Source organism: Lygodium microphyllum, chromosome 15, assembly GCF_053477565.2.
Source record: "Lygodium microphyllum isolate KBCC chromosome 15, Lygodium_microphyllum_v1.1.10, whole genome shotgun sequence".
In the NCBI taxonomy this organism is placed as follows: Eukaryota; Viridiplantae; Streptophyta; class Polypodiopsida; order Schizaeales; family Lygodiaceae; genus Lygodium; species Lygodium microphyllum.
This window is the reverse complement of record NC_141149.1, coordinates 90,805,625-90,827,487: the sequence shown is the minus strand read 5'-3', so window position 1 is coordinate 90,827,487 and position 21,863 is coordinate 90,805,625. Positions and strand designations below refer to the sequence as shown.

At 38.1% G+C, this 21,863-nt stretch overlaps 1 long non-coding RNA gene across 3 annotated transcripts in view; it reads right to left on the bottom strand.

Moving 5' to 3' along the window:
• Positions 1–21,542, bottom strand: part of LOC148024754 (uncharacterized) — a 53,883-nt gene extending 32,341 nt beyond the window's left edge. For all 3 annotated transcript variants that reach the window (XR_015693257.1, XR_015693256.1, XR_015693258.1), the window contains exons 1-2: positions 20,888–21,542; positions 20,328–20,408 (exon numbers count right to left, since the gene is read on the bottom strand). This is a non-coding gene — a long non-coding RNA (uncharacterized LOC148024754). The remainder of the gene's footprint in view (positions 1–20,327; positions 20,409–20,887) is intronic.
• Between the last annotated feature and the right edge of the window lie 321 nt (positions 21,543–21,863).

The window sequence follows — 21,863 nt, the reverse complement described above, 5'->3', positions numbered from 1 at the left end:
GAAAAGTTTGATGAAGTTGTAGTTCGTGTGAGTGAGGAGAGAGGTCATAGTGGTTATTTCTATGGTCAATGGCTTGGATAGAGTAGAAGAAGACAATCAGTGTTTTCACGAAGTAAAACCAAAAAAAGCATTTGAAGGAATATCTATCCATGGAGGGGATTTGACGAAGGCATTATTAACAGAAATCATTGCAAATCCTACAGGATCATTGACTCAAAAATGATGGATTGAGGATGGTGATCTGATTGGTCTTGGCAGGGTGGCATGTCATACAGAAAATGGCATTTCACAATATGCTAACAATACAGATAACATTGATTAATGACTAGATGGCTTATAGTATTGATCGCAAACTGATTTGGCGTTCAAATAACGTAGAGGTTCACTGAGACACGAAACATGCAGACAAGATGGCATAATCTGGAGCGGTGCAGGGAAGGATGGTAGCATTTAAAAATACAATGTAATGGCTTGTTTTTTTGCAGAGAAGATGACCATTACGGCCAAGCGAGGTGGCAACATTCTGAAAGACTAAAACGCAAGCATTGCAGTAAATACAGAAACATTGCAAGCAATATTTGGTGATTACGACAAGCAAGATAACGACCTATTAATAAGTGGCTTGAAGACATTAATCAAGGTGTCACCATCAAAAGATTTGGTGACTTGCATTATCGCAGAGAAAATGGTGAAGGAAGCACAGATTCAGTATTTTTATAATGCAGGGGAACAGCAAGGGAACAACAGAAAAAATGACGGGCTAATATGGCGGTGCTGCTGAAGATGGGGCCCATGTAGAGACTTGATTGAAGACACATGCAATAACAAAAAAGATGACAAATTTGGATGGTGATGGTGTTCATGAGGATTGGGAGCCTTTAGGAAAGTACATTTGATACGGTGGTTTTGCTAATTAACGAACCATAATGGCGATTTATAGACAAATTCCGCACATGATTTGCATGTGGTGGCATTGCATTAGACAACGTACTTAACGCTAGGAATGGCGGTGTGGTTAAACATAATTCGTTGGCAACAAAAGGACACGTGCAGTAATGACGTCCTGATTGAATGTCAACAATAATAAAGAGTAGGCCCCAGGGAATTACGGATAGCAGACAGATTTGTGAGTGTCATGAAACGCAAATTCGATGGCGTGAGGATGAGAACTAAGGAGAATAAAAAGCCGAAAAAGCTTTATGGAAACCTTCTCAAAGCCTTAAAGCTTATGAGTTATCTTCATGTAAAACATTTTAGATTTTTAAGCTTGTTTGGAAAGCAAAAGCCAAAAGCCTAAAACTTAACGTGTGAGTGTAGATGAAAAAAACTATATAAGGAGGTAAAGAGGAGTCTTATAGACTTCCCTCTTGATTACAATTGTATTTTGTGAGAGAGGAGAGTGGAGGGTCGTATGCTAGAGTGAGCTCTTGTCATGCCAATTTGGAAGTTGAAAAATCTGGATTTGTGGTACCGAGTGTTGGCTCAAGGTTATTAAGGTACGAGCATATATTTCATTTGGTTTGTTTTTGAATTGTTGGTATTATTATTGTGTTGTGGTTGTGTGATGCTCTACCCAAATTTAGGTTTTAATTGTTTTGAGCTACAAGAGGCATTGTTTATTGTTTTGTTTTTCGTGTGTGGTTCGTGTGGTGTCTATCAAAATATTTCAAATTTTGTGTTGTGTTGTGTATCTAGCAAAGTCAAATTTCCGCAACCGCCACTTCTTAACATCTCGTTATCGGGTTGTGAGTGAGGCTTGCTCTCGATCACCGCTCGTGTAACATCTCTTTTTTGGTGCCCCCACCGAGGAGTGCCGAAAAATTTTGACTTTGTGCATGATTTGTGGATTGAATTCTTGTTTGTGAGTGTTTTCCAATAGCTAGTTCTTTTCTTGAATTTTATGGTAAAAAGGGGGAGGATCCTCAGTAATTCCTTGAAAAATCGGAGCTCGAATGTATTATCCACGAATAAATGACTCAACCCTGAAACTTCAAATTCTGAAATTTCAATTGTTGGAAGAAGGCCCCAATTGGTTTGAAGATTATGAAAAGACCCTTAGATTGAGAAATCCTCTTGTTCCTATGGAATATGAAGTAACTAAGCAGGCGTTCCTTGGCCGTTTTAAGAAAACAAAGACTTCTGACGATCTTTGAAGAAAAATAGAAACTTGCCAAAAGAAAGAAGACCAGACCATAGAATTTTTTGCCATGCAGTGTATGCTAGACTTTGGGATTGATGGAATGTGTCATTAGGTCCAAGAGAGAGAGCCCTGAAAATGTTGAAAATCAAACATTTTGTTGAAAATTTGTAGGGAGAGGTAAGTACAAAGTTGGAAATTAAGGAATTTGGTACTTTTGAAGAAGTTGTGATGATTTCTTTAGAAAAGGAGAGAAAATTTGAGAAAAGTAAAAAAAGATAATCATTTAGAACACCTATAGAAAATAAAGACAAAAATTGGCAAGGACAAAAATTTCAAATGTTAACAAGAGAAATTACCCAATTAGCACCAGATATTGAGGATCAATTGTCTAGCCAATTACAAAATATGAGATCAGGAGCCATGAGAGGAAAACCTTGGCGAAGAGGAAGTGGATGATGCCAAGAGGCATATTTCACGGTGGATTCTGTGCCACGATGGATTCCGTGAGGTTTTACGGTGGATTCCGTAAACTTTGATGACTGGGGCTCATACACAAAGTGGATTCTTTGTGCGAGAAGTTGATGGGAATGTCTATCCTTTTCCGGCATTTCATTAATTTAGTGTGTACATGGGTGATTCCAGAGTAGGTGATTCCGCAAAATGCATATTAAATTAATCAATGTTTATGAGTTTAGAGTGCGCACTCGTAATAAATTAAGGTTAGGATTGATTTCTAACCAGTTGATTTATTTATGTAGCTGAAGACTGCTAGGTATTCACTTTTGTCGGTTTAATTGTATTATTTTACTAACGATTGTGAATGCTTCAGTTGATGTGTAGAGATAGCAGCAGTGGCGGAGGAAAGCATTGGAGGATAGCGAGTATTCGATTTATCATTTATATTTTGATGGGCGCATACCTTAGGTATGTCACCTATATTTTGTCACGTCTTTTTTTTAAGGCGTTGGATATTTATTTATTATTTATTTATGCACATGGGCACACGATTATGTTATTTGTATTTGGACATTGTATTGGGCATGCCATACTCTTTGGGCACCGCCCGTTAGCTTTATTCCTATTTTGTGCTAAAGCAAACTCAAAAGCTAAAAGCTTGCTATTTTGTAATTTGGGCTATTATTTGAGCTTGAAGATGATTAATACATAAAATACATGCTTTGTGGAGCGCTCGCACAAGGCATGGGGGGAGATTGCACCCAATTGGTCTCTTGTTCATGTCGTGCATGCTTTTTACCTTGAGTTTTGTGCAAAAAGTAGAGTTTTTTTGTTCTTGGGGACCTTCTGGCATTCACTACGTGAGCGTACAGCATCTGATCTGCGCACCAGTGGTATCAGAGCGAAGCTGAGATCAAGAGCTTCCAATCGCTACCCATCTTGTGCGAAGATGGAGCTCCTGGAACGATCGAGCTCTACGGTCAATCTTGTCATGAACGGTCGATACAGGTGGATTATTAGCGATCAAGAACCTCTGTTTCCATCATCAGATCGCGAAGGACTAGCTTGCAGAGGCGGAGGACCACATGGATATCTCCTACATCAAGTCGTCAAGAACCAGAGATAAGTCTCAATTTCCATAAGACTTAAAAGCTTAAAACTAAAGCTTTATAAGCTTAAAGAAGCTTTAGGCTTCTAAATTTCAACTCGGCGTGTCAAAATGTGGCCACAAAATTTTCGACGGGTTGAAAAACGCCCCTCCCCTAAAATCATCGACGTCTGCTGTTCTTTACTCAAAATTATTACATTAAGTCACAAGTCACACAAAAACTCCAAAGTACTGCAAGTCTACAAAGTCTAAATCTTGCAAGTTAGATAAATCAACCAAGTTCTGCAAGTCTTGGTACTCTGCAAGTCACATAAGTCTGCAACTCTGCAAGTCGTACAAGTCACCTGAAGTCAAAACTGACTTCTGTTCAAGACTCATAGAAGGGCTGTTCCTGCGCAGAAACTCCGAACTGCAAAGTTGTTCATTGAAAGGTACTCTTCGCATACATAGGTTTGCTGAACCATTTTCAACACATGCAGAAGATTAAAACACAGATTTTTCAAAGATTACAAATCCCGCAATAATCGAAGACGAAGATTGTGAAAGCCACACACAAAAATATATAAGCCTTGTATACCCGATCTTGAGCTACGCTCATCCCGCTAATTTGATTTTGAGAGTGTGAGGTATTTTGAGTTTTGCAGGATGACGGAACCACATATGGGTGATTTAATGGCTGAAGGCGACCTACCTGAATCTACGATGGAGCAAAAGCTGGACTTAATTATGATGCAGTTGGATGAAGAACGACGAGCTAGGCAAGCATTACAAGTTCAATTAGCTAATTTACAAAGATCGACTACCGACAAAGAGGAACCTCAATCTGAAGACCTTATTTGACGTACTATCGTTGCAACTCTCGAAGCTTAATCCATCTGCAAGGAAACAAAGATAAGTAAAAGACATTTCAAATTCCGTACTTTCAATGGCACTCAAGAGAGAAAAATTGTTCTTGCATTCATTAGTCAGTTTGATGACTACTTTATGAGGAAACATATGCAGAAAAAGATAAAATCAAGTGTGTCACTAATCATTTAGTGGATAGAGCATCTCTTTGCTGGACCGTGGTTCGTAAAAGTATAGATTGTCCCACTACCTGGGAGAATTTCAAAAAGAAGTTTATGCAGAATTTCCTTCCTCTACAATTTCATGAAAAAGCCATAAAGCAATGGGACCTTCTTTAGCAACGAGATCGTGAGCCTATTCCTCAGTACACCGAACGCTTTTGGAATGCATTACTCCAGTTACGTATGCTTGAAGATGTTGGAAACTGCGAGGAAGACGAGAGACAAAAGGAAGAGAGAGAAGAAGAGAGACACGAGACATCGGAAGAAACCCCAGAAGTGTGTCAACTGAGCACACATGATAGGAATATATAGAGGGGACCTAGGGTGCTATATATAGAGGACACTATATATAGACAGACTATATATAGCTAACACTATATATAGACAGAATATATATAGCTAATATATATAGAGGGACTATATATAGCTAACACTATATATAGACATACTATATATAGCTAATAGAAGACGTACCTGAAGGGACACACAAGCGCAAGTATATGTCTGCACTACTTGGGCATTACTACGCTGAAGTTAATATGTTCAAGCCTGCAACTCTTGAAGACGCAATTTCATTAGCTCATGACATTGAAGACAAGCTACGAGGAAGAGACAAGCATCCACAGCAATTCCAAGCCAATGGTAACTATGGATCTAAGCAATTCAACTCACATTTTAAAAGATTTAATCAAGGTAGTTTTCCTTTATCATCTTTCCGTAAGAATTGGGCAAAACCACCTGCTTTACTATCCAATATCAACCAAAACCCTAAGCCAATTCCACAACCAAATCCTAATGTCCCTAGACTTCCTACCATTGCAAACAATGTAACCAAAGCCAAGCCTATAGTGTGTTATAAATGCCACCAACTTGGACATCTAGCAGGAAATTGCCATTCGAAGAAGCCACATGTCCATATCAATTACCTTGGAGCAATGGAAGATGACGAACATGAAGAAATGCCTGATTTCACGGAAGATAAAGACGACATTACTACTCCTTCGGATAATTTACTAGCTATGCCAACTCCACATTCTTTATTGACAATGAAATGTTTAGTGCATGGAAAGGAAAAGATTATTTTGCATGATGATGCTAGTACTCATGATTTTATTTCTGCAAAGCTAGTAAAAGAATTGAAGTTACAGACTGTACCTACGCATTATCGCATCAAAGCAGCATTCTTAGGCACTAGGTATAATGGTACACAGGAAGTGCATGACTTAGAAATTCAAATTGGTGAATACACTAAAAGAAAAAAATTTCTAGTTGTACCATTACAGTCTAGTGATATTATTTTAGGTATGCCTTGGCATCATCAGCATAATCCAGATATAGATTATTCCACACATTCAATTAATATTCAATTTCAAGGAAAACGTATTACATTGTATGGTATGCATGGATCTAATGCTTTTCCACTACTTTTGCATACTCAAGCTAAATGTGCATTATGCAAAAGTAGTAAATCCTATCTCATTTGGGTGAATGAACTGCAAGTTAAAGAAAATCATATGCATCCTAGGCATAAAGAATTTCTTGCATACTTTAAAGACTATTTTGCAGAAGATCTACCACCTCGTTTACCTTCTTCACATCCAGAAGACCATAAAATAGATTTAATTCCTAGCACACAACCACCTTGTAAAGCACCATATAGGCATAACCAGATAGAGCAAAAAGAAATTCAAAGTCAAGTTGAGGAATTATTAAATAGAGGATTGATTAGACCTAGTAGTTCTCCATTTGGTGTACATGTTCTGTTAGTAAAGAAGAAAAATAATACCTATCGTATGTGCATTGACTATCGTGCTTTAAATAAGATCACTATAAATAATAGGTATCCAATTCCTAGAGTCGATGACCTTATGGATAAACTGCAAGGTTCTGCCATATTTAGTAAAATAGACCTTAAATTTGGTTATCATCAGGTGAGACTAGATAAGTCTGACATATTCAAGACTGCATTTAGGACACAATTTGGTCATTATGAATTTTTAGTGATGCCTTTCGGATTGACTAATACACCTGCTACATTTAGTAGAATGATGAACCATATATTTTTGAAATATTGACATTGTTTTATTGTCTTCTTTGATGATATTTTGGTATTTAGTCAAAATGAGAAAGAACATTATGAACATTTGTCATTGGTTTTCCAATTATTAAAAGATAATCAACTGTATGCCAATCCGGAAAAGAGTGAGTTCTTTTAAATAGAAATTGAGTATTTAGGTCATATAGTATCATTTGATGGTATTAAGGTTGATCCTAAGAAAATAGACGCAATATTGAATTGGCCTATACCTAAAAATGTACATGAGTTACAATCATTCCTAGGTCTTGCTAGTTTTTATAGGAAGTTTGTGCGTAATTTTTCATTACTTGCTTTACCATTGACCAAACTTTTGAAGAAAGGTATTGTTTATCATTCGTCTGATAATCAACAGAAATCCTTTGACTTATTGAAACATGCATTAACCCATGCTCTTGTATTACAATTGCTTGATTTTAATAGACCATTCTTTTTAGTAGTGACCGATACTAGCGGATCTAGAATAGGAGCCGTACTTATGCAGAACAATCATCCCATAGCCTATTCTAGTTGTAAACTGAAACCCTCCGAACTTAAATATTTCACATATGACAAAGAATTATTAGCTGTAGTACAAGCCTTAAGACAGTGGAAACATTATTTAATGGGTTCTGAATTTATGATTAAGACTGATCAACAAAGTATTAGACATTTACTTAGCCAACCCCAAATATCGGACCGACATATCAAATGGGCAGCCTTTATTCAGAGTTTTCATCCTATCATTCAATATCAACCGATAAAGAAAATGTAGTGGCCGATGCATTAAGTAGAAGACCTACCATTCATAATATTTCTATTATATCATTTGATTCTTTAACTCCTATGAAAGATACTTATCATCAAGACATTACTTTTCATGCTGATTGGAATAAATTAGTTAGAAATAACTGGATTTCTATTGATTCACTCTCTTATAATGATGGATTTATGTTTTATGAGAAGAGATTATGTGTTACAGTTCCATTCAGATCTTTTGTTTTGAATGAGATTCATTGTCCTCCATATCAAGGTCATAGAGGTATCATATCTACTTTACGTACATTAACTGAAGATTTTTATTGGCCACATATGGACACTAATGTATCTAACTTTGTTTTTGAATGTTTGATTTGTTAAAGAGTTAAGAGACATCATGGTAAACAATATAGATTACTTATGCCTTTATCTATTCTATCCAGACCATGGGAACAAATTTCTATGGATTTAAATACTGGTTTACCTAATACTAAATCTAACCATGATATGATTTGGACAGTAGTAGATAGGTTTAGTAAACAAGCATATTTCATTTCATGTAAGAAAACTTTAACAGCATCAAATACAACACAATTGTTTTTTAGAACTGTTTTCACTAACCATGGATTACCAAAAGTTAATATTTCTGATCGTGATTCTAGATTTTGTAAAAACTTTTGGATTACTTTGTTTTCTAACCTAGGCACAAAAATTAATTTCTCATCTACATTTCATCCTGAAACTAATGGACAAACAAAAGCCATTAATAGTACTATTCTAGATCTTTTACGTGCTTACACTATCTCTAAACCACAGACATGGGATACACATTTGCATTTATTGCACTTTGTATATAACAATACACCACATACATCTACAAAGAAAGCACCGTTTGAAGTGATTTATGGTTATAGATTGTCTACACCTGTTGCATCTTTATCAAATAGAATTCAGAGTGCTGATGATATTGCTAGTATGCACAATACTATTTTTTATGAGGTAAAAGCCATGATTGCCAAAGCCCAGCAATCATATACCAAGTAAGCCAATAAGAAAAGACAAGCAATGAATTTCAAAATTGATGACTATGTTTGGTTGAGAATAAAAAAAGGTAGATTACAAAGTGTAGATAGACACCCAGTTGTGAAATTAGCCCCTAGATTCTATGGACCATTTAGGATCATTCACAACATTAATGACAATGCATTCAAGTTAGAATTACCACCTCATTGGAAAATTCATAACACATTTCATATTAGTTTATTAAGACTCTTTAGAGGCCAATTGCCTGTACACACTATTTATGAAAACCCACCTTTGTTAGAGGAAGAGACTAAAATACTTGAACTTGAAGCTGTCATAGATACTGACTTTATGACCACTAGAACTGGTCGAAGATATTCTAGATATCTAGTCAAATTTAAGAACCACCCTGTAGAAGAAGCCCAATGGATGCACACTAGAGACTTAAATGCTTTCCCCTCTCTGTTATCTCCACATTAAGCTAATAGCAATTGAGGTCAATTGCTATCCCACCCCAGGGGTATAATGCCATGAGGCATATTTCACCGTGGATTCCATGCCACGGTGGATTCCGTGAGGTTTCACAATGGATTTTGTAAACTTTGATGACCGGGGCTCATACACAAAGTGGATTCTTTGTGCGAGAAGTTGATGGGGATGCCTATCCTTTTCGGACATTTCATTAATTTAGTGTGTACATGGGTGATTCCATAGCGGGTGACTCCGCAAAATGTATATTAAATTAATAAACGTTTATGAGTTTAGAGTACGCACTCGTAATAAATTAAGGTTAGGATTGATTTCTAACCAGTTGATTTATATATATAGCTGAAGACTGCTAGGTATTCACTTTTGTCAGTTTAATTGTATTATTTTACTAACGATTGTGAATGCTTCAGTTGATGTGTAGAGATAGCAGCAATGGCAGAGAAAAGCATTGGAGGATAGCGAGTATTCGATTTATCATTTATATTTTGATGGGCGCATACCTTAGGCATGGCGCCTATATTTTGTCACGCCTATTTATTGAGGCGTTTGATATTTATTTATTATTTATTTATGAGCATGGGCGTACGATTATGTTATTTGTATTTGGACATTATATTGGGCATGCCATAATCTTTGGGCACCGCCCGTTAGCTTTATTCCTATTTTGTGCTAAAGCAAACTCAAAAGATAAAAGCTTGCTATTTTGTAATTTGGGCTATTATTTGAGCTTGAAGATGATTAATACATAAAATACATGCTTTGTGGAGCGCTCACACAAGGAATAGGGGGAGATTGCACCCAATTGGTCTATTGTTCATGTCGTGCATGCTTTTTACCTTGAGTTTTGTGCAAAAAGTAGAGTTCTTTTGTTCTTGTGGACCTTCCGGCATTCACTACGCAAGCGTACAACATCCGATCTGCGCACCAGTGGAGGACCTATAGGACAAACCAATCAGGAAAATTTAGGAACTGGGAGAAGAGCAAACGGTAGAGGATATTTTTGTAGACCGATGGTGACTTGTTTTTCCTGTGGAGAGTTAGGTCATGTGAGTACAAATTATCCTTACCTGCCTAGAGTAGGAGGGGATATGTACACTTTACCTCAGATTTTTCCTAACAGACAGAATGATTTAGGGATAGAAATTAAAAAAGATTATACCTTGCAAGAACCTAGGTTGACTAAAGAAGAGAAATGAAAAAATGCTATTAATTATATTCTTTTAGAAAATCAAAATGTGAAAAGTACAATTTTTGATGTAATGCCTGTAATTTAAAGAAGAAGAGATGTTGAGAAAGATGAACCTGAAACTAGTAAGGCTAGTGAGGAAAGAGGAAGAAAAACAAAGAGAGAAGAGAAGAAAGAAAAGAGAGAGGAAAATAAATCGAGAATGCCCAGGAAACATTATCATGCTACTGACATTCCTTTGGGGGAAGGAGAGAGTGATTATGACATAAAAAAGGATAGGATGGATAAGAAAGTTGATATATCTTTTGCCCAGTTGATGGAGTTGTGCCCTAAGATGAGAGGACAGTGAAAGAAATTAGTGAATCTGAAGTATAAGGAAAAAAAGAAAGGAACAATGAGAGTTTTTAGTGTTAAAGAATTACCTGATATTTGTCCCATTGTTGATGCTTGGCATAAGAATCAAAACATAGGAGAAGCATATATTGATGGAGGAGCGCAAATTAGTGTGATTACTCAGGCTTGTGTTGAGCAGTTTGGACTTCCAATCTGATGCCAGGAGGCATATTTCACGGTGGATTCTGTGCCACAATGGATTCCATGAGGTTTTATGGTGGATTCCGTAAACTTTGATGACCGGGGCTCATACACAAAGTGGATTCTTTGTGCGAGAAGTTGATGGGGACCCCTATCCTTTTCGGGCGTTTCATTAATTTAGTGTGTACATGGGTGATTCCATAGCGGGTGATTCCGCAAAATACATATTAAATTAATAAACGTTTTTGAGTTTAGAGTGTGCACTCGTAATAAATTAAGGTTAGGATTTATTTCTAACCAGTTGATTTATTTATGTAGCTGAAGACTACTGGGTATTCACTTTTGTCGGTTTAATTGTATTATTTTACTAACGATTGTGAATGCTTCAGTTGATGTGTAGAGATAGCAGCAGTGGCGGAGGAAAGCATTGGAGTTTAGCGAGTATTCGATCTATGGATTATATTTTGATAGGCGCCAAGCCTATATTTGTCATGTCTATTGAGGCATCGATTATTTATTATTATTTTGTATGTGCCTATGCGCATAGATATGTTATTTCTATTTGGACATTGTATGGGGCGTGCCAGACTCTTTGGGCACCGTCCATTAGCTTTATTCCTATTTTTATAAAAGCAAACTCAAAAGCTAAAAGCTTGATATATTTTTCTAAATTGGGCTATTATTGAGCATGAAGATGGAATATACATAAAATACATGCTTTGTGAAGCGCTCACACAAGGCATGGGGGGAGATTGAACCCAATTGGTCTCTTGCTCTTGTCGTTCATGCTTTTTACCTTGTAACTTGTGCAAAAAGTAGAGTTCATTGTTCTTGGGGACCTTCCGGGATTCACTACGTGAGCATACAGCGACCAATCTGCGCACCAGTGGTATCGGAGCGGAGCTGAGATCAAGAGCTTCCAATCGCTATCCATTTCGTGCGAAGGTGGATCTACTGGAACAATCGGGCTCTACGGTCAATCTCGTCGTGAACCGTCGATACAGGCATCAAGAACCCATGTTTCTGTCATCAGATCGCGAAGGACTGGGCTGTACAGGCGGAGGACCACTCCTTCATCTCCATCATCAAGTCGTGGGCAAACAGTGAGGAAACTCCATATCTAATCTCTTCAAAAGTTTAATACTAAAGCTTATAAGCTTTAAAGAAGCTTAATAGCTTCAAAATTTGTCATCGAGGTCTCAGAGGACCTCCGATTTTTTCACATGGCAAAAAAACCGGTCCCTCCCCCCCCACGAAATTTGCCGTTTTCTGATAAGGCCCCCCCCACTAAGCTTAAGCAATTAAGCTTAGTCTACTTAAGATAAATCAACTCTGCAAGTCAATAACTCCAGGCCACACACCACAGAAGTCAAGTTGTGCAAGTAATCTGTGATCAAGTTTTGCAAGTTCATTAAGTCGGCTAAGTTCTGCAAGTCTGCAACTTTGCAAGTCACATAAGTCTGCAAGTCTGCAAGTCTGCAACTCTGCAAGTCATACTAGTCAACTCGAGTCAGAATTGACTTGTGCTCAAAACTCCTAGAAGGATTGTTCCTGCGTAGAAACTCCGAACTGCAAAGTTGTTCGTTGGAAGGTATTCTACCCATATGCAGGTTTGCTGAAGCATTTTCAGCATACGAAGAAGGAAAAATTGCAAAATTTCTGAAAATTGAGAAAGATATACCCAAAACACATAAGCCTTGTAACCCCGAATTTGAGCTACGCTCATCCCGCTAACCTGATTTTGAGTGAGAAAGGTCTTTTGAGTTTTTCAGGATGACGGAACCACATATGGATGATCTTATGGCTGAAGACGACCTACCTGAACCTATGATGGAGCAAAAGCTGGACTTAATCATGATGCAATTGGAAGAAGAACGAAGGGCTAGGTAACATTGCAAGCACAACTGGCAAAATTACAAAGAGCGTCTACTGACAAAGAAGAACCTCAAGCTGAAGATTTGATTCGACGTACCATCGATGCCACTCTTGAAGCTCAAACCATTCGCAAGGAATCAAAGATAAGTAAACGAAGTTTCAAATTTCGTACTTTCAATGGCATACGAGAAGGAAAAACTGTTCTGGCATTCATTAGTCAGTTTGATGACTATTTCCATGAGGAAACCTATGCAGAAAAAGATAAAATCAAGTGTGTTACTAATCATTTGGTAGACAGAGCATCACTTTGGTGGATTGTAGTATGCAAGAGCATAGAATGTCCTGCTACTTGGGAAGATGTCAAGAAGAAGTTCATGCAGAACTTCCTTCCACCACAATTTCATGAGAAAGCTATCAAGTAATGGGATCTTCTCCAGCAACGGGATCGTGAGCCTATACCTCAATATACAGAGCGTTTTTGGAATGCACTCCTCCAACTACGCATGCTTGAAGATGTACCGGAGGCGACACATAAGCGAAAGTATATGTCTGGACTCCTTGGGCATTACTACGCTGAAGTTAACATATTCAAGCCTGCTACTCTTGAAGACGCCATTTCACTAGCTCACGATACTGAAGATAAGCTACGCGGTAGAGACAGACGACCACAGCAATTCCAAGCCAATGGTAATTATGGATCTAAACAATTCAATTCCAATTTTAGAATATTTAATCTAGGTCGTTTCTCTTCATCATCTTTCCGCAAGAATTGGGCAAAACCACCTGCATTACCATCCAATGTCAATCAAAATCCTAAGCCTATTCCACAGCCAAATCCAAATGTACCTAGACTTCCCGCCATTGCAAACAATGTAACCAAAGCCAAGCCAATAGTATGTTATAAATGCCACCAGCCTGGACATTTAGCAGCAAATTATCATTCCAAGAAACCACCAGCTCATATCAACTATCTTGGAGCCATGGATGAAGACGAACATGAAAATATGCCTAATTTCACTGAAGATGAGGACGACACTACTACTACTTCCGATACTTTACCAGGTATGCCTACTCCACATTCTTTATTGACTATGAAATGTTTGGTGTATGGAAAGGAAAATACTATTTTGCATGATGATGGTAGTACTCATGATTTTATTTCAGCAAAATTGGTAAAGGAATTGAAATTACAGACTGTACCTACGCATTATCGCATAAAAGCTGCATTTTTAGGCACTAGGTATAATGGTACACAGAAAGTGCAAGATTTAGAGATTCAAATTGGTCCATACACTGAAAGAAGAAATTTCTTAGTTGTTCCATTACAGTCGAGTGACATTATTTTAGGTATGCCTTGGCGACACCAGCATAATCCAGATATAGATTATTCCACACACTCAATGAATATTAATTTTCAAGGAAAATCTGTTATATTATATGATATGCATGCATCTAATGTTTTTCCACTGCTTTCGCATACTCAAGCTAAACGTGCATTATGCAAGAGTAGTAAATCTTATCGCATTTGGGTGAATGAATTGCAAGTAAAAGAAAATCATATGCACCCTAGGCATAAAGAATTTCTTGCATATTTTAAGGACTGTTTTGTAGAAGACTTACCACCTGGTTTACCTCCTTCACGTCCAGAAGACCATAAGATAGATTTGATCCCTAGCACACAACCACCTTGCAAAGCACCATATAGGCATAACCAGATAGAGCAAAAAGAAATCCAGAGTCAAGTTGAGGAATTACTAAATAGAGGTTTGATTCGACCTAGCAGGAAGGGTATGTGGATTGTCATTGTAGGTATTGAGATATTTTGCTTTGACAATATGAGCTATTTTAAGAACTTTGGATTTGAAAAATTTGAGGATTTTAAAGAGAAATTTTTAGAATACTTTTGGGTGCTTATCGAGAAGTTGTCTGAGAATGGTATGTTATGGTTTTATTTGATTTATGAGTTTGAAGAACTCAGAGATGGAGAGTTGGATTCAATTTTTCATTGGCTCATAAATGTTGCATCATTTTATGAGAACATTTGCTGCACATGAATGTTTCCAAACTAGAGAAAAGGCTAATTATGTCAAGCAATTTTTTAAAAACAAAAAACCCTCTAGTCAAATTGTAGTTACGTTTGATTTTTGCTAGCTTAGTTGTTTGCGTGACTGTTTGTTTTGTTGTTTTGTAATTGGATTTCTTGTGTTTGTCTAGCTTAGGATTTTCTGTGTCATTTTGTTTGATTTGTTGAGTGTGAAACTTGATAGCCTTGGTGGAGCTAGGTATTTTTTTGGACAGGTTGAAAGTGGAGTTTGTTAGAAGCTGCTGCACATTGTGAAACATGGTATGTTTCCGTGATGATTCTCTTGCACATCACGGGGATTATAGGTTCATGAGCACTTCATGTTGCACTTTTTAATACACTACACTCGGGGTTGTCTCTTGAATTATTCAAATACTTCCATCCCATGGGTTGGAATTACGCACGTTTTGCACCATGGTTGAGTACTTGCACGGCATGAGGCCCGCTGGAGCTATATGCAGTAAATCCTTGATACATGTGCACATGAGAGAGCACTTATCATTAAGCACGCACATTTCTTGCATGCACGATATTTGGGATGATCATCACAAGTTAGGAACCTCTCGATGAGTGTGTAAGGTGGTTGGGTGAGTTACAGGGTCATGAAGGACGCCACCAATTGTGAGATGGGTTGTTCATACTTGGTTAACATCTTGAGGACCATCATTTTCTTGAGTGTTTGTGAGAATTTGGGTGGAGCGGAGTATAACATATTTTCTTGCAAAGAGTTCAAAGGTGAGGCTAAGGATTTAAATAATCAAGGATTTCTGTTTGCATAATGCATGACGCACTAGCACATGTAGATAGTCTAGGCACAATCTCTTCAATGCATACATTATTTTTGTGTGTAGCATCGCTTAAATGGTTGCATAGCATGGATTTGATGTTCCATCTCTTCTCTAATCATGTTTGATTGAGCACGGTGTATTATTTCAAAGCATATTCTTGCTAGGACACAATGCATGAGCAAAATATGATGAAGATATGCTTCTTGAAAATAGCAAGATAAGCTTAAGATTTGTGAGAACAAAAGCACCTCTGCAAATTCAACACAAAAATTTTGATGAAGTTGTAGTTCATGTGAGTGAGGAGAGAGGTCGTAGTGGTTATTTCTATGGTCAATGGTTTGGATAGAGTAGAAGAAGACAATCAGTGTTTTCACGAAGTAAAGCTGAAAAATCATTTGAAGGAATATCTATCCATGGAGGGGATTTGACAAAGGCAATATTAACATAAATAATAGCAAATCCTACAGGATCGTTGACTCAAAGATGACGGATTGAGGATGGCGATTTGATTGGTCTTGGCAAGGTGGCATGTCATTAACAAAATGGCATTTCACAATATGCTAACAATACATATAACATTGATTAATGACTGGATGTACAGGTTCGCTGAGACACAAAACACGTAGACAAGATGGCATAATCTGGAGCGCAGGGAAGGATGGTAGCATTTTAAAATACAATGTAATGGCATGTTTTTCGCAAAGAAGATGACCATTATGGCCAAGCCAAGTGGCAGCATTCTGAAAGACTAAAAAGCAGGCATCGTAGTAAATACGGAAACATTGCAAGCAATATTTGGTGATTACGACAAGCAAGATGATGGCCTATTAAAAAGTGGCTTGACATTAATCAAGGTGTCACCATCACAAGATTTGGCGACTGGCATTACTGCAGAGAAAATGGCGAAGAAAGCAAAGATTCTGTATTTTTATGATGCAGGGGAGCAGCAGGGGAACAACAGAAAAAATGATGAGCTAATATGGCGGTGCTGCTAAAGATGGGATGCAGAGACTTGATTGAAGACACATGCAATAATAGAAAAGATGACGGATTTGGATGGCAATCATTTTCATGAGGATAGGGAGCCTTTATGAAAGTACATTTGACATGGCGGTTTTGCTAATTAACAAGCCATAATGGCAATTGATAGACGAATTCCGCAGGTGGTTTGCATGTGATGGCATTGCATTAGACGGCGTACTTAACGTAGGGAATGGGGCGTGATTAAACAAAATTCGTCGGCAACAAAGAGCACGTGCAATAATGACATCCTGATTAAAGGTCAACAATAATAAAGAGTAGACCCCAGGGAATTATGGATAGCACACAGATTTGTCATCATCCTAAAACGCAAATTCCACAGCGTGAGGATGACGATTGAGGAGAATGAAAAGGCAAAAAAAACTTTGTGAAAAGCTTCTCAAAGCCTTAAATCTTATGAGTTATCTTCGTTTAAAACATTTTAGATTTTAAAGCTTATTTGGGAAGCAAAGGCCAAAAGCCTAAAACTTAACGTGTGAGTGTAGATGAAAAAACTATAAGGAGGTAAAGAGGAGACTTAAGGGCCTTCCCCCTTGATTACAATTTTATTTTGTGAGAGAGGAGAGTGGAGGGTCGCATGCTAGAGTGAGCTCTTGTCATGCCAAATTAGAAGTTGAAGAATTTAGATTTGTGGTGTCGAGCGTTGCCTCAAGGTTGTTAAGGTACGAGAATATATTTCATTTGGTTTGTTTTCGAATTGTTGGTATTTTTGTTGTGTTGTGGTTGTGTGATGCTCTACCCGAATTTAGGTTTTAATTGTTTTGAGGCTAGTCCATATTTTCTCCTGAAGGTCGCTCTATGATCTTGCCCTTCGACTTGAAGGTCTCTTTTGAAAACATGGCCTTCTAATGATGTGTGCAATAAATATTACCTTTCAAAATCTAAAGTTTGTGTAAGGAAGCTTTTTAATCAAAATCACTTAACAACGGTAAAATTCTAATTCATGTACAATACAATTTTTCCTTTCAATTTTTATTATACATATTCGATTTAATCAACTCTTTTATGAATCATTGATATAGCCTTTACTATCCAACCTAGATGAACTATGTAATCAAGTCTATTTTCATGTATCTTTGGCAAGAAACTTCAAAGTAATATATGAGACATAAATCTTTGCATTCTTACAAGCTTTAACAACAATGTTAATATCTTTTTATTTGAATTGTATGCAAAATAACAACTTTCAAATCTCAAGTCAATAAAGAAAAGAAATTGGAATAGTCCATACAAGTGATCGAATACTGAGAGCACAACTATCTAACTTGTGGTATGGATATCGACATCCCGATGAGCTTTCAAGCTATCCCAAGTACATGAGATCGCGTCCCAATCTACCTCTCTTGGGTCTCGTGTGCCATTGTAAGAAAGAAATATAAGCTTGTTAACATTCTCCAAGCTCAATCGATTCCGGTCATTTGACTTGACCCGGTTCATCTTGGAGAATCCCCTTTCACAATTGACTGTGCTTGCAACAATAACCAAGCAAGCACGCCAAAGCTTCTTCATCTCACCAAAAGACTGATCCCATTCAATATCATGTGCACAAAACTGCCATGCCATATGCATACTCTTTCCAGGACATGCTCCCTTCAGTTTTGCCATGAACTCTTCATATTGCAATTTACACATATTCACATTCACTATATCTCCAAACTTTTCCAACAATGGTCTAATCCATATAGCACCCATGTTGAAAATACCACGTACATCCTCTGGATAGTCTCTAGGGCTAAAGATTTTGGTAGCCTCAAAAAGCTCCAAGTCATGAAATCGAGCATGCAATGAAGTTATCACACTGTGAAGAAACTGTCTTCCAACATCAATACAAGCATCCCATGTGATAAGATCCTTGGCTGTATCTTTATTTCCCAAGACATTGATATGCAATGTATGCTTATCTATCAGTTGTGTGCCTTTTTGAAACACCATGTAACCATCTTTCACTTGCCCGAAAAACTGAGTAATATGCTCAGCACCTCTACCAAACTCACCTGCAAGAAAGCAAGCTTGAAGAATATCCATTGTAGTCACAAGCTCCGTGCCAATTGTGGTAATATCCACATGATCAACTTGGAACTTTTTGTTCAAAACATTCAAATGATGAAGTACATCTGTCAATAAATGAAGAAAAAACTAAACTTTAAAAGAGGTAAAGGAGGTGTACAAATCACATTTCTCTCGCTTCCAAATTCGCAAGAGCATTGGCATCAAAGTTACCATCCTCTTTGTTACTTGCCCACGTGATAACCAACGAATGTCATGCATTCTCAAAATCTCATGGGCTGAAAGATGAAACTCTGAAGCAAGGTCCTTTACCTCTTCATGTCTCTTATAAGAGCTATTCACCCATTTGTAAGCCTTCTTTACTGCCTTTTCCACAACATCAAAAATAGGAAATCCACCCAATGCATCTTTTACTGCCAAAGCATCTCTATGTGCAATGCAATGAATTCCAACCAAATGAGGTACATCTCTGGCAAAACGTGCAACCAATCCATTCTCAATGCCCATCATAACACTGCAGCCATCAGTGGCAAACCCCACTAATTTTGATTTTGATAAACCATACATGCATAAGAACTCTGAAAGTGCATCATATAAAGCAGCTGCAGTTCCATTTCTTGTATGAAGCAACCTAATGAAACGATTGCATACATGACCAGTTTTTGTCAAATATGTTATACACACAATCATATGATGGTCATTAGAGACATATGTACTTTCATCTACCATCAATGAGAAGAAAGGACTCTCAGTAATTTCACTTTTAACCATCTCATAAAAGTGCGTATAACATGCCTCCAAGAAAAGCAAAGAAGATGTGTATGAAAGGTAGGATGCATAACAATTCTCAATAGGAACATTTGGTGTTCCAAGGAATGCCAATTCCTCAACATTCTTTTGAAAATCACACAAAGCCTTATCCCTAATGGAAATGAAATACAAAACTTTCAAAAGCACTTTTATACGAGATACCTTTTTATCTGTTGCATTAGAATCCATCTTTTCAAGATGCAAGCTCATAGGCACCATAGATTTCCTTTCTTTTTCAACCCATAGAAATGCAGCCTTCTCATGCTCTTTCGATTTCTCATGAGTCTGTAATGATGGCCTTTGAAGTACTGTACTCCCAACAGTAGCAAAAGCACTACTCATTCGAAATTGTATGCAATAGCTACAAAAAATCCTTTCTTTACCATAAGCATCGTGCAATGAATAACTCCATGGATGATATGTTTTCCAGTGCTCTTTGTAAGAGCGTTGATATTTCACTTTTTGAGGTGCACTACCCTCATAATCTAGGGTAGCGTCTACATGAGCAACATATTGCTCTCTTACCCCATTAAGACTTCTCATAGCATCATCAAAAGAATCCACACTTTCACTTGCCTCCCCTATAGGCATGTTAAGATCCAAACTCACATTTATGTGAGTAGATGTAGTAGGTGTGTCAGATGTGGATGGAGGTGCAATGGATGAGGCACTTACAAGCATGGAATCTCCTTGAGCAACCCGTTTCTTTCGAGCAAGTGCTAGAGATAGAGTCAACTGACTCAAATCCCTCTTAGGATGACCCATGTCTATAATATGGATGCAAAAAGTAAAGGCATGCTAAAGTTAGACACTCTAGATGGTAGTGGCAAATACTAGCAATCTTTAAAACTTGAGATTTAAAAATTGATAGAATGTTAAACTCATACCTACTCAAAGTTTTGATGAATAGGACTTGATTTAAAGTTAGATGGTATACTCTAGTCTCCAATATCAATCTACCCTGCAGGCTGCAAGGCAAAGACATATCAAAAACTGAATCTCCATTTATGCTTGAAGACCACAATACCTCTTCCAACTTCCAACTTCCAATATAATAATTACATTACTTTTGACTAATTTTGACTCCTAACTCGTGATAGAAAAAAAGAAAAAAATCCATGGTAGTGTGGCACTCTAAGCATCAATGCTCATTGCTCTCTTTCCAAGGATAGACTCAGCACATCCAAATCAAAATGGATAGCTTTTGCTAGCTTTAAAGCTAGCATCTTCGGCTATAGAAAAGCTAACAAGCTTTTACAAGTGTCAAGAACTACTCTAGTGACTAGTCTCTTTAACCTTAGCTTCAAAAAAACATTTCTTATATTGGACAAATGATATAACTTATAAGACTTAAGCAATAACATGAATAGTACTAGGAACTTAGGAAGTAGGAAGTTGGAACTTAGGAATAGGAAGTCAAAACTCCTGAGTTGTCCTAAGTCCTGACCTGTATCATGTATGCAAGCTTACATCCTTGCAAGACGGGCCCCTGGGCGGCGGCTGTTGTAGCCTCCTGAGTCCTGCAGCCTGCAGGCGATAGCCTGTCACGTTGTGTGGCGGGCTGTGGCTGGGCCGCTGGCTCTTGGGCAGTGACACTGGTCACTGGTGGGGCACTGTGGCATTGGCAATGGGCATCCCCAGGTGGCAGGGCCCAGAACACGGAGTCCGGGTGGCGGCGGGAGTCGGGACCTTCCTTGAATCCTTTCTTTCCAGGCTCCAGAGTCCAGTGGCGTCCACGGTCCAGGCTACGAGTTGAAGACTAAAGTGCCAGGCTCTAGCCTCTAGGTGGCACTGGTGGCCCGGTGGGTATTAGGTAGGCTGCAACGGCGCAGCCTGTGGACTCTAGACTCCTAGAGTGCAGAGTCCAGACTCCGGAGTCCGAACTCAACGGAGCCTGGAGGATGGAGGTATGGCCGCCGGCGTCGGTAACAGGTTGGCGAGGGGGGCTCGAATCCCACCGTCCACGCCACATGGGCTACAGGCTACAGCCTACGAGTCACGACTCATGAGAGATGCTGTACCTGTAGGCTGTCGCTTTCAAGAAGGTGAGGCGAGTCGAGACTCGAGAGGGTTTCGAGGTGCTGTAACGACTTGGGACTCGGGACTCGGGAGCCTGGAGGCGGAGCCTGGAGGGTTTTGATTTTCTCTTATCTATAGACTATAGTCTATGGATAATAGATATACATAATACTAACTAGTTAGAACTTAGAAGTTAGTAGTTAGTAGTAACCCAAATCCCGAATCCCGATAGTAGTAGTTACTAGTTACAACTTACAAGATTAATAAATTTATTTATAATATAATATATTATTTTTTTTGGAAAAAATTTGCCCTTCGAATGCAGCGCTAGAAGAATTCCGCCTTTCTCCAAGAAGGGCAAAATTTTTCTTCTCACCTTCAAATGCATTGCTTGCAATATTTTG